Here is a 14,636-nt window from a genome sequence, read left to right as displayed (position 1 = left end):
CTATTTAATGGAGAGAACAGGTGATCTCATAGGAAACTCATTTTAACAAATGTCGTCACATTCTATTTGTATGCAGATAATGCTGTTGATTATTTGTTATAGAGTTTCCATGTGCCCAGATAATCTCAAAAATACAACATCACATGGTATAAATGTAGTTTATGTCACTGAATTACGGGAACAGGAACATATTCAGGTTGACTCAGTTAGCTGTCACACAAGTTAATTCATAAACTACACAGTGTCCCAGAGAATGCCCTTCCTTTATAATGTCAGAGCGGCATATTAGAAGAAATACACCTCCTGTACTTTGCAATCCATACTCATCAATTATTTATGACTCATAGATGCTTTTTTAGAAGCTGTGAAGAGTTCATGGGCTCATTGGAAATTTAAAGGATGCTCCAAGGTACAACAGTGAAAAAACAGGGTGAAAATGTGAGCTCCTTTTCTGAGACAGCCCACATCCCGTTGTCATGACCTGTTTGTCTTGGTTGCATTGAAGAATGATCAAGTCTTTTTCCAGCCATAATTTTTGTGTTCGAGGTCAAAGGAGATACAACAAGAGACTCGACACCGCCGCTGTCTGGGTGTATAGAGCCATAAAGGCTTCAATATGCACACAGGTCCATGTCGCATCTGAAGGTGTTTCAAGAGAAATCCTTTACCTCCTCTAGCACATGACATCATGTTCAGAAAAGGGTCCTTCATTGGAGGACTCTGTTTAATAATGCATTAAAGGTTGCCCTGCTTTGAACTCAGTGTAGCAGGCTGCAGTGCAATGTAGCACAATGCGATGCAACTTGACACGACTTAATGCAAGATCACACTGCGTAGTGTAATGGAATGCAACACAGCACAACTCAACTCAACAGTGAATAGGAAATGTACTTCCTGTCCATGTGCTCATGCAAATGTTGGTGTTGAAACAAAGTATGATCTGGAAGTTAGTGCTGGTGCTTCAGATCTTGGGGTAGCTGAGAGTGACTGCCCCCTTGACCATAGAAACCATGAGAAGTGTCTATGGTGAAGTGTTTCCCTGCTACATAAAGCATGCATCAAGGTAGAGACGAGACCTGGACTGCACAAACTCAAATCGAAGCTAGAATTTGTCTTATTTTATTTTATTTTTTTTAAAAGGCTTAATACATTAATTATGAGCCACACTAATTTGAAAAGTCATTAAAAATGCGATGAGAAGGAACTGTTTTGATTTTTGATTGGACTGCCTCACCCCCTTTTGGCCCTGAGTCTCACACACACTTTCGTTAAGATGTGTGTTTGTTTGGGAATTAAATGGAGATCACATAGAAAGACATTTTCTTTGTTCAAGACAACTTTTTACCAGATACAAAGTGACGAGGTAATCCTGGCTATGTCCTGCCAGTCATCTACCAAGCAGAGCTAAAGTAACCTCACTCTTCATTTTACTGATAGACTCAAGTTTGAACAGACCACCACAGTATAACTGCTGTACGTGGGTTGGAATGAACACATCACAAACAGCTAAGCCCTTTTAGCCTTTAGCTTGGGCTGTATCATTGTCCTGTTTAGCTTTCTTCTGCTCTTCTGTCCCTTTTCTGTCTGACAGTTAGGCTCCTGGGTCCACCATTATTACAAAATTAATTACAGAAATCATTTTCAGTGGAGAAAAACACAGATGTATCTTCCCACTACTAAACTTCGTCACCCAACGTAGTGTCATAGAGACTTAGATGTGCCGTAAATCAATCCAGTCCTGATCAACCCAATCAGGAAGCAGGAGCTTCTGGAGCAGCACTTTGAAATAACCTGTGACCTGTAATATTAGTGCTGATAATGCCTTTTTAAAGTATGACTTTTTCAAGATCACTTAGAAACTCCTCACAGGCCCTTTAGATATGTTGTTTTGAGATAAAAAGACAAAAGAATGATACCCAAATTGTTTGTTAAGCAAAATTAAATAACTTGGTCAGACAAGACAAATTCACTTTTGAATTTTCTTTGAAATAGTGTATCTTCATACAAGAGACTATCCAAGGACAAAAAGTATTTTTTGACACTTGTCAGGTGGATTTGGCTCATATGAAGTGCAATAAGACTTTACTATTATTATTTGTTGTACTAAAAATAAGACATTAACGCTTGGTTGGATGATATTTATTTATTTGTTTGTTTGTTCATATTTGAAGTCTAGGTAAGTCTACAACGCACTTTAACCTTCCATGCAGACAGGGACAAAAGTTTAAGTGTGACCCTGACCCTTGTTTGAAAGATAAGCTGTTGTATAAACAGCAATGTGTCTGATAAAAGGGCACTTGGGTTTTCAAGGGAACACAAGAAAAAAATGCTGCACTTTTTTTTTTTTCTATTTTATGGCCAAAGTATTCAAATGAATAGAATGGGATGTAATACAACCTTTTGCACATTGCACCCCACTAAGTGCCTACATTATGCACTGTTTTAATGGACAAAGGGGTTGGAGTCTCCCTAAATGTACTTGCGTCATGCACTTTAGACCATCACTATAGATCCATTAGTAGGTCCCTGAGACTTTTTTCACCAAAGCAAATGAAGATAGAAAATGTTCATACGGAACAGAAGGAGCTCAAACAGTTGAGTAAGAGAAAAAAATAAACATCAAATGACTGCAGGTGGTGAGTCACATAATCATCTCCCCCTGGCCAAAGAAAGACCACAGAGAAGGCTTTTTTAGCCTAAGCAATATGCCCTTGTCTCTCAAACAAAGACACCAGGACTGAAGCAAAAGCAATATAAATTGTCCAAAACGAGCACAGGGGTCTCTGGAACAAAACAGCACAGAGACAGTAAATGTCTGCTGCTCACCACTTTGAGAAGCAATCATCCCCTCAGCCATGGCCTGCTCGTCACTCTCGTCTTTTGTTGTGGTTGTCCCTACTTTCGGGGGTTTTATCTGTTAGGAGAAGAGCACAAAGTGGTAAAAAATGAAATGAAAAATTACGGGTAGGCTTAAAAACACAAAGAGAATCAATACACAAGGATCACAGTTTCATACATCTTGAAAACACAATGCTTGGAAATAACACAGGCATAGAAAAGACAAGAAATCAATAGAAAGAGTGACAGCGCGTTGAGAAAAAAAGCTGTGTGCTGAGCCTTCCAAACACACGCAATCATTCTTATAATATGCATCCTACTTAACTTGCATACAGTGTCAATGTTATGCTAAGTCCATGGTAAGGCTTTTTGTTCAAAGATTTCTTTTTTCCCAGAAGTTCTGATCTTTTTTTTTTCTCTTTTACTTCCGAGCAAACAGTGTGACCTACGCAAAGTACACTAGTCCCTTGCTGTCTACCCTCTACTATAATGAGTCCCCTTATCCGGAGTGCAGCAGGAAACACAGAGGATGGTGATTATGCAAAAGGCGTGCCTGAGTTGGTAATGCCTTGATGAGAGCTCGAGCGGGAGAGAAAAAGGAGGCAGTTATCTCCTCCAAGTCCAAAGGCAGCAGAGAGAGATTAAAAAAAAAGTTTGACTCAGGACACTCTTGTTAAAATCATTCCTGACACCCTGCGCTATTAGTTCACCATTAATAGTTCAAGGACAATGGCTGTGCTGTTTTTGATCATTTATCTGTTGGATCTCCTTGTTAAGCCTGAATCCACTTCCTCACAGTGACCGCAGAATATTGATGGGCTGCGAAAGTGAGATTTACTGAATTTATAATATCACCCCTTGTCTGCCCTTGATATTACAGATGAGCTGGATGCCTTCGACACTGTAGATTGAAAAGCTGAATTTCTTTATCCTAATGTAATTACCATTATATTCCTAATATGGTGCTACTGAATAGAAGTGCTAAATACTAGAAGCTACTTCATGATGATGGCTGTCCATTGCATGGGATACTACATTAGGACTTTTCCCAGTAATTATAGTGAGACTTCCTGATTTTTCACTCAGCCACACTGGACCACACAGGTAAACAGATCGACTCACTATAGGTTAAGCTTTGGAGTGCAGGAGTTACAATCCCTAACCAATTTATCATCAAGGGTACACCTTTGACATCATCTTCATCCAAGATAACATACCTCACCATGCCTCACTCTTATTAACATAGGAGTGGAAAAATATGCTTGCTTTCCATTTAATTTGAAATTTGTCTTATAAAGTTGAGTTTGAATGATGTCTGTTAAGCTAATTGATTAGGTAATTAATAAGCTTAAAAAGTTAATATTGTATGAGTTTATGTTGTATCTGATTTTTAATTTTGAAACCAGTAGGTATGTTAATTTCAATCTTGATGCAGATCATTTTTTATATATATTTTGAGTTCTTATCTATCTATTTTATTGTTTTACTGGCTTTGATAATTGCTGTTGTAACACCTCAATTTCCCAGGTTGGGATCAACAAGGTAATTCTATTCTATTCTATTCTATTCTATTCTATTCTATTCTATTCTATTCTATTCTATTCTATTCTATTCAAGATTTAGTTTAGAAGTTAAATTGATCACAAGTAATGACAATTGTTAAAGCTGATAAAACAAATATCTCCCCCATCCCCCACCAAAAATTTTGTCTAAGTTGCTAGAAAAGACAGTAAGCTGTAGGTATGTATGTGTAGAAGTGATGTTTAAACAGACCATGGAGGTTTAATCTAGTCTTTCTTTAACTGAACCTGAAGCAGCTGTAGACAGTTTTTTTTCTCAGCTTGGAGATAGTAGGAGACCAGATTTCTAGTTGACTCAACACGACCAATTGGTCTAAAAGTCCCGGGGTCTCAAATTGGTCACTTGTTAAGATGATATTCCCACCAATACAGTTACTATCTCCTTCCACTGCATGAGGTCATTTGAAAAAAAAAAGTACTGTTTTAACAGTGCCCGTATCCTCATAGCTTCCTCAGTCAGCTCCTGTGTCTAGACTGTGCCCACATAATAAAGAATGCCGATTATGATTCAAAATGGAATGGAGTGCATCATTACATGTAATATATTTTAATAACCTAACATTGGTGCTCTCTTATTTATCTCGCATTAGAAATATTGTCACCAATCCCCCTGCCTGCCATAAGCTTGGCCTCGATTCGTAAAGACACATTAGCACACCATTCGCCACCTGGAATCAAGATGCACACCAATCAAGACAATAGCGTCTCTGCCTAATTATGTGACCATAAAGGCTCTTAATATGCAAGAGCACCTGGATGCTGTTATAGGCATCAGGGATTCATCAGCATTCATTCTTCACAGCCACAGCCCAAACCCAGATAATTGGTGCTTATTTTTAGTATGGAGGATAGTTGGAGACATACAAGGGAATGGCACAATAATTGTAGCATCCAGAATACAAATTAAAAGCAATACAAGACGCAGTCCATTTTATTTCCTTCCTCCTTTCTTTTTTTTTCTTCCTTTCATCATCTAGTGAGGGAGAAGGGTTTAAGGGAGGCGCTTGATGAGGGTCACATAAGGGAGTCCTATAAAGTGTTCTGTTGTTGTTTTATTCTCACTGCAATTCGTGAAAAGGTTAAAATTCAATGTTTATCCGAGAAATTTCAAACGTGCAGAGATAACGTATCCTCTTGATCCATAGGCCTTTCCTTTCAGCTAATGATACACAGCTAATAAAGAAAAAGCAATTACTTGACACAGTTGGGTCTCTTTTATAGGTTCCTTTTAGATTGTGAGCATTTGGTTGCTTGTAAATACACGCCTGATTTATACTTCTTTACGGTGTAAGACTCAGCATGCCGGATGACAAGAAAGCAATTAATCACATTGTTACGCCAATTAAGAAGTTGGTCTGCTCCAGTGAAGGTGGAAAATTAGCAAGAGAGGGAAATATGTGAGACTAAGGCTCTCCAGGAAGTTCACGAGAACCATTAAATTACATCCATCACTCCCACTCTTCCACATGTAAGGTTTTATACAAAGTGGGAATCCACTGGCCTTCTTTCACACCTGCTTTTCCTTTTTTATATGCATCTAGTGTTAAAGGACTTGGGTAATTATTGTTAGATAACATAAGTGATTGCAGTGATCCTTGATGCCAAGACATGATTTTGCATTACAAAAGCTCTAGAAACCAGCTCACAATAAAGAAAGAAACACAAAAAGACGTGAGTTCTGTGGGCTGGAAACATGACAGGGTGAGAACTGATCAATCACACACTTATGTTTCTAAATCCATTATGCCATTATGTTACTTCTCAGAAGAGATTCAGTTTGACAGCAAGACCTACTTTAGCAAACTTATGCCTGGATATTAAGTGACTGATGTGTTCACTCGACAGAACTCTTAGGATTTGTACTTTTATTCAAGACTTCCATCCAGATAGGGTCACACTTTGCTTTCAGCTGCCACGTTTCAGCCATTGCATCCAAAGATGACTACAGAGTCTGTGCAGTTTTTCTGCTTTTCAAGCCAAAAGCAAGGTCTCTATCTATATCATCATTAAAATCAAGTGACCGATAATAAGGGATCCTTGAATACAATATGTTGTTGCCGATGTCTTGTCTTGTGAGTTCAATAACATGTCAGCAGTCTCTACTAATCTCCATCTATGCTTTACCAAGTCCCAGCTGACAGTGAGAGTGAGACAGAGTTCAGCTTGGACAGATGTGTGAATAAATGTTAATCTAATTAGTCTTTGAAGTATAGGGGAAAAGGAGAATAACACCTAGCTGGGCAAAGAGACAGCATGCAAACTGTGCAGAAACACGCCAGTCAGCTCAGGCACGGAACATCCTGGTAGCAAATATCATAGTGCTGGCGAGCTATTACTGGTTAAAGGCAGCCTAGTGTTGCTTACAAATGACACAGTGGATGTAAGGTCTTCAATACTTGTTACAAATTGTTCAAACCCAATAAAAATGGTAATAAATTCCCAGTATGATCAGCAAGAGTGAGGCAGGAACAACCTGATCACACGCATCATGTCAAATCATTCTTGGGAGTCTGAGCACATCTGTAACCACTGAGACAATGGCTTTAGCGTCTTTTGCATTTAAAAATGTTTTGTGACTTTGTTATCTCTCAGGTCTTGGGGTTGCCCTGTCAGTCAGGAAATTATAACATTTTCGAGCTAAGACTTGGAAGACCCAGTTTTCTTTGATAGAGAAAAGTAGAGTGAGAGTTTGTCCTGCAATCCAGACAAAGGCAGCAGAGCTGGAGGATGTATCTTTAATTTTCTGATCCCTTTAACTGAGAGCCTAAATGATAACAAAAACAGCAACAATGATGAAAAACTTGACTCATTTACGTTTCAAAATGTGTCATCTGCAAAACTCTAAGAAGGAAAAGAGCTTAAGGACAGAAATTACACTTTAAAGTTAACATTATAACATACAGGCAGCTTAATGATTTAACATGACGTGGGTTAAGATGTTAAGTGTCATTTTCATTTGAAACCAACTAGAGGGAGGCTGAATCATTCTGAAATCAGAATTTTGTGTTGACTTGTTTGTATTTGGGAAATAAATCAGATAATGTGTTGTGGACAGGTGGTTATTCAAATCAGAATCCCCTTAGGGTGAAACAGAAGCGTTGAGCTCCTGTTCACTCCAACCTTTTACTCACTGCAATCCCCCAACAATGCTGGAATGTTGTTACCTCTTCTTAGCTCTCTCAAATATTTTTCTTCCCTGTACCAAACATGTTTCAGAGTAAAAGTAATGAAACAAACACACACACACACACACACACACACACACACACACACACACACACACACACACACACACACACACACACACACACACACACACACACACACACACACACACACACAAAAAAAAAAAAAAAAAGAAAAAAAAAGAAAAAGAAAAAGCAGAAGCTGTTGTTTCTCCATCACAGCCACTTACTGACCAGCCTCAATCCCATATTCCTCTACGTTTTGACTAAAAGTATATGTATGGTTTTACCAACATGGCTGAACTGCTTAAGAACTCCAACAAAGCTTTCAAGTCCCATCAGATGTTCAGCAAAAACAAACTGGCCTCTGGGTAAACCTCTTCGCATCAATCTTTGATGGGTTGTTTCAAGGATTTGTGGGATTTTTACAGGCCTGTTATCCACAACCTGCTTGTGACAACACAAACCCCCAAAGACAGCCCAGTTGCAGTCCTCCACTCTGAGATCCCCTCCATGGTCAGGAGGAAGTGACGTCAGGACATGAAGTAAAATAATGATTATAAAAAAAAAAAAAAACGAATAAAATCGAGAACATTGCCTTTAGAGTTACGTCAGGTAGACATTTCTGTTCTTTTTTATTTTGATCACTTTGGCTAACCTAATTCCTCAGTAGTGCTACTTTGAAAATATAAAATGTATTCAACGCACATCATCACTAACTCTGCATAAATTGGTGGTCACATCCATTTGGTGTAACAATATCGACCATTTTCATTTCTTTGAGAGCGACACAATTGTTTCAATATTAGATTCATGATATAAAGCAGTGAATCACTGATTCATTGAGGTTTACTTTCACTAGTACTGAGGTAAATGTAGGTATTGATAACAGGTTCCTGTTTAGAATTGATTAGAAATTGTTTGACCCACTGACTGAAGCTTAATGCTCAATATTTCCATTGTCGATTCTTAACATTATGCCAGAGCAGCTGGACCTTACATCCGTTCTGCCTCAGCTCTCCTAGCTTAGCAGATAGATAACAGTTTCCCAAGAAAACTCTGATTCAGGAATTTCTGCTTTACCCTAAAGTTTTACCCTAAACACAAATATTAAAATTACTATTTCACACAAGATTCCTATTGATTACATTCAATTTATAACATCTTCTAATATACCAAAAATGATATGGAATAAATATTGCTAGCTTGATGCAAAAATCTACGAGAAATTGTACCAACGTCCTGACTGTTAGCATGCATCGATATAACTTTGGTTTTGAAACAGAATTGTCAAAATACTCTCAGGCAAATTTTTTTCTAATTGGGATGATGAAAGAAAAGTTATGTGCAGAAACATGGCTGTCAGAATGACTACAGCTCAAAGTATAGCTATAACCTCTTTGAGACACTAGATGGCCTATTTCAGTCAATAACATATAGTAAAACAGTACATCGACGTCACGCCTGTGCGTTTATTACTTATTTTTATTTATTCATGTCAAGAGATATCCAGATCAGCGGGCCAATTTCATATTTATTTAATTTCAAACCCAATGGAATAAAGTTTACATTTTATTTACTTCATATCCTGACATTACCTCCTTCTGACGGTGGAGGGAATCTCAGAGTTGAGTCTGAAAGTGAGTCAGCTGATCCCCTTTCACACTAACAGCAGTTTGATTCTATTATACAAGTCAAATTTTCACTATACACTGAATAATTCTAAAAAATAAAGAACCACTCAGTCTCTAGCATCAAAGACTACCAAGGCTGTTTCATAAAAAAGAGGTACAAGGTTCAAAGGGAAAAGTAAAGGGTCTCAATGAGCTTCTGTGCTTTTCCTTGACATATGTTAAGCAGGTATAGGAAGATATAAAAAAAAGCACATAAGTGATGTTACTTGAGCTTATATAACTGTAATGTGGAGATAATCGTTCAATTATGTCACTTCAGAAAATGCCATAATGGTGTGTCATTGTGCTGAAAGGACTACTTTCATCACTTTATAGGTGAAACCACTGAACCCAGCTTTCGACCCAAAGTGTGCTGAAAAACAGCTCCTCCTGCAATGTAGTTTAAGTACCAGAAAGCTTTCTGATGTAATGTTCAAGGCAGTGTAGAGATGCTGCAGAAACTAGAAAATAAAAAAGGGACATTAATTCTTAGGATATAGCCGTCTTTAAATTCCCCAGCAGTTTAATACAGAGTGATATACATGTAGGAGTGTCCAAGTACTGATTTACTGACATTTACATTTTCCATCAGATAGTTTTGACAAATTCTTGTTTTCTATTTTTATTTATTTATATTTTTTTGTTTTCTGTAATAACAGAGATTCATGTGAAAGCACTTGTTCTCTATCTATTTGATGTCCCACACTCCATTTACAAACACATATATTGTATTGTGTGCTCTCTGCTCATTCTGACAGCGTGCTCCTGGGGGCCTTTGCATCAAGTGGAACCATTTTGACGGGCCTCGGCTCCAGGGGCCTCAGCACAAAACCTGAAAGGAAAAGAAAAAGGCGAGCGGCAGTGTTTGTGGTTGGGGTAACTACACCACCACATGCTCCCTATCTGTTCCCCTTTGCCGGCTCAGTGGCCCATACCTCCCCTTAATGAGATGCGGCAACACACAGACACATGTAGCACGTCTAGTTTAATTACACTGGAAAGCTCTGCCATCTCCTGCACCCCCTGGTGGCATCAGGCAATTGGCTCTGAAGGTTTTTTTTTTTCCTTCTTAAGGGTAAAAAACTTCTGAGCATCTGTCATGTACAACGGAAGTCATAATGGAAAAAGCCCATAGAGACAATGCAGTGGAATTTGGTACACACATTTTCTCTTACTTTCCTGTACGTCAACTCCCACAGCACAATAAATATTGATAACAAACTCTGAAATACATCCACTTGGTCTTTCTTTTTCTATAAGTTGCATTGAATTATAGGTGTTACCCTTAGCATTCTGCTATAAGGGACCGCGTTCAGTTTCAGGAATATAAATTTGAAAGGTTAGTGGTTATAATCAGCATTACTCTAAAGCTACAGTACATTGTGTTATTGAAAAACTCATTAACCCTCTCAGGCTCAAATTAAGTTTAAGTAACAAAAAAAAAAAAAAAAAAAAAAAAAAATCAGATATTTGGATATCACATGGGGTAGTTATTTATAATTCTGACTTTTTTTGAGAGAGACCTTCACATGCAATGCATTCTGGGATGTCGCAACATTGAAATACAGCTACCCCCTAGGGAAAAACGCAGAGGAGATAAAATCTACAAATTGGCGTGCATTGTATCTATATGCATTCAGGGTTCATCTTATGCAGTTTTGGTTTCAAATCAATGGAGGTTGGTAGTGAAACTTACATAAAATTGATGCCTTGAAAATCTGTTTCGGTGAAACCATGGAGGCAGCCATGTTGGAAGTGGCACAGCTCAGCCAATTGGTGGGATAGAGGGAAACTGTTTGTTGCTATTGCACAACTAAGTTCTACAGTGGTACATCTGAGGAAAAAGGGCCCATAAAATGTGAATGTGGAGTACTAAGATAACTAGCAATTAGCTGTTGCATATCTGCAACGTCTGCCTCGAGAGGGTTAAAGCTTAAAGCTGCTGTTAGATAACCAAAGCTAGCTATATACATAATTGAAAATAACTGATAGGAAGCATTGCCCCTCCAAAGTTGCTAGTGGTTGATTTATTGGTTAAAACCAAACTTTAACACATATCACAGAGTTGTGCTTGTTGAAAGCAAAACATAACTGATCAATCATGCACCTGTGTAGGCCTCAATGTTCTGTATTGCTTTCTTTTTAAATGCGTCACTGTATTTTACTTTGTGGTGTTCAATACACTGCCAGGTATGCTTGGCTTGCTGCTGTATTAATCTAAATACAAACAATTTGTCTTTCAAAGGTTGTACCTTGCCATTTGAATAATTGAAGATAAAATCAATGCTTAGTACTTTTTGATTAAATGTAAGATGCCTGTAGCGTTAGACCCAGTGATTAAAAGTATTTGCAAAAACAGTGAGATAGTAATATGGCAGAAAATATTTATAGAAATAAAATGCTATTAAACCGCAATGCTCTAATTTCTGCAAGAAATTACAAAATGTAAGTTCAACATTGTTCAAAGTAACAGTCAACTCCTGCATCCATTATGAGTACGTAACAAAGAGTCTGATGTATGATCTTTGCATTATGATGTCAACTTTTCTTTCTCTTTCATGTGTGCTTAAAATTTTCCTTTTTAGTTTAACATTCTACTTACAACACCCCTACTTTAACATTGCACAGTCTTGAGTCATCATAGTATCATTCACATTGAAGCAATTTCCCCTATATAAGCTGTGTACCCTCTCACACTTAAGCAAGCACCAAATAATAATGCTGTGAGTTTGAGAATAACTGAATCCTAAAAAAAACTATGATAATTAAGCTGCTATGTACCGCTTTTGTGGTTCTGTATTCCCAACATGCAGCGGCATGTTTTGTGCTTTGTTCTATTTCTCTTGGCTAATCACGTTGCATAATGTGCATGGTTCTCATGACATTCTGTGCTGCAACATTTTGTTACATGACTGGTTGCTCATTAGCAGGATCTTTATATGCTTGCCTTCTGCAGTCCCTCTGAGGGACTATTTAGAGGTGAAAATCTATGGAAGTGGGTTCTTAGGATGTTAAATTGCATGCAGATAAATTAATTGCACGTGACAGCTAGAGATACTCAAAAAGTGAATCCTGAAGTCTTAGAGAAACTGTGCATTGTACATGCATTGAGAGATAGTCAATATACTGCATACGCCATGGAATGGGTTGCAAATGTAAAAATATACAAGTGTGTTCATTCAAGTCTCAGTCAAAGCAGTCACAGGCTCTGCCACAAAGAAGTTGTCAAATAGGCACCAATACAAAATGCTGAAACCGTCCACAAAAAAGCACAGTGTTCCTCAACAAAAGCATCCAGTGCCATTTTATAAGTACTTCAAAACCAGGCTATAAATAGACAGCCAGGTACACAGCAGCCGAAGCACCTCCACCCCCCTGGGGAAGCTCTCTTCATTTGTTTCACCCTCTAGCTACTGTACACGATTTCTACAATCTTTTTCTGCTGAGCAGTTGTCATCATGTGGGCTATCTTTTTTCTCTTAGGATGACTGCAGATGTGAATAGAAGCATGCCTTTTAAATGTCTATTTCTTTCCCTTTCTTGTAGATGTACATTTTGGTGATAAAATGTTGTAGGGCATGAATTAGTGTGGGATAAATACGGGCTTTTATGAGGCACAGATCATCCTCTGACACTAGCCAACTGACAGGTTGGCAGGTGCAGCCAGAGCTCTCACTGCCTCCCCTTGAGCTATCCATAGTGGTGACTATGAAATATGGACAGCAGCAAATTGAGATTCATCAGGCACGCCTGCCTTGCTCACCGAAATCTATATTCAATTTTGGAGCATCTGTCATGGCAGTGGCAGGCTGAGGCATGCTGGGATTGAGAATCACTTAAGTGTTCTGAAATTGTACATAAAGGGAAAAAGCACTTGGTCTTTCTCTCTGCATACCTGCCAGCCTGCTTTTCTTTCTTTTCATCTCTTGTGTAAAAGTAAATTCATGTGAGGCTATTTTTTTCTCCACAGGATGTTTTCCATTTCATATATACATGTGTAATGTTGTTTACTCATGCATTCGCACCTGCAATTTCCCACGTTGCCTGAACAACACATTAACAAGAAAAACTATCAGTGTGTGATTTAAACTCTACAATTCTACTGAGATTATCTTAATAGCATCTCATTGCCACCCCCTGATATTGCAAAAGCCTTGTATATATGCTTATAGCACTCAGGAGAATGAAGGCTCAGTGATAGATCAGGTGGCTATGATTGTGCTAATATAATTACAGTTTAAATAAAAGTGAGCGCAACATGAATCAGCATATTTTTTTTTTTTCCTGAGACATTTTATTTACAAATCTGATGGCAACATATTGGGATTTTGTCAAACTTGCCAAACTGCCAAATTTTATCATCAACCTTGATGAATGTGGCCATGTTTATCATGTCAGAGGCTTTCAGTAAGCAAATGCAATTCCTAAAAACCCTCTTCAGAGGAGGTTCAATTGTGCTAAAAAAGTTAAATCAAACTTATATTAAAGATTGTGAGAATTGGTGGAATAGGAATTGGTGCCACTGCAAATAAACCAACTAATAAATGTATATATAAATATAAAAATGCATCTAAACAGGGGGGTCAAATTTAAACAAGTAAAAACTATTTTGTTTTAAAAAATAATATATATATATATATATATATATATATATATATATATATATATATATATATATATATATATATATATATATATATATATATATATATATATATATATATATATATATATATATATATATATATATATATATGGGATGTAATCATGGGATGTAATTCTGCTTGCTGGCTCATTGGTTCTGTGCCTTGAGATAACTGCTCAGGTAATGGTCAAAGGACATAAACCCTGGTTATTAACAGGATTTCATTAGTCACAGTATAAGTCTATGCCTCAGAGTGCAGGAGTCACCTTACATATAGTGAATGATTGCAATCGAACCACCCTTCTAACAAACAAACCAACATAAAAAAGACATATATTCACAATTCTTCTGTTATATTTTCTCTTCATTCTATTGCTTGAGCCACCCTTTTAAGCAAAGTACAGTATTTTCAAAAGTGAAGGTGAATATGCATGGACATGGTGCTTGAGAAGAAGTCTCCATGAAATCTTTGATTCTGTGGCAATGACTGGACTCAATTTCCCCCGTTTTCATGCTCATAAAGAGTTTATGATTAAAAGAAAGCAATGGAGTAATTATCTGCAGAGGAAGGAGGCAGAAAGGTCAAGGTTTTATCTGCAGGGTTGGTTTCTGCTCTCTATAGAGTGGGACAAAGTGAGCAAAGAATTCTCATTACAGAGCATTAAACTTGTATAGAGACTCTGTACTTTGGTGCGCAGGAAGCGCTCAGCATCTC

The 14,636-nt window shown here is 37.7% G+C and overlaps 1 protein-coding gene across 3 annotated transcripts in view; it reads right to left on the bottom strand.

The window, feature by feature from the left end:
• Positions 1–14,636, bottom strand: part of lingo2 (leucine rich repeat and Ig domain containing 2) — a 234,568-nt gene that overhangs the window by 93,437 nt on the left and 126,495 nt on the right. For all 3 annotated transcript variants that reach the window (XM_074674611.1, XM_074674610.1, XM_074674612.1), the window contains one exon: positions 2,827–2,914. The gene's annotated coding sequence lies outside the window, so the exon portion shown is untranslated. The remainder of the gene's footprint in view (positions 1–2,826; positions 2,915–14,636) is intronic.

The sequence above is a fragment of the Halichoeres trimaculatus genome, unplaced genomic scaffold (assembly GCF_033239565.1).
Source record: "Halichoeres trimaculatus isolate MK-OKI-2021-1 unplaced genomic scaffold, fHalTri1.1 fHalTri1_scaffold_7, whole genome shotgun sequence".
NCBI classification, from domain to species: Eukaryota; Metazoa; Chordata; class Actinopteri; order Labriformes; family Labridae; genus Halichoeres; species Halichoeres trimaculatus.
Note: the sequence above shows the minus strand (reverse complement) of the source record. Positions and strands in the feature narration are given on the sequence as shown.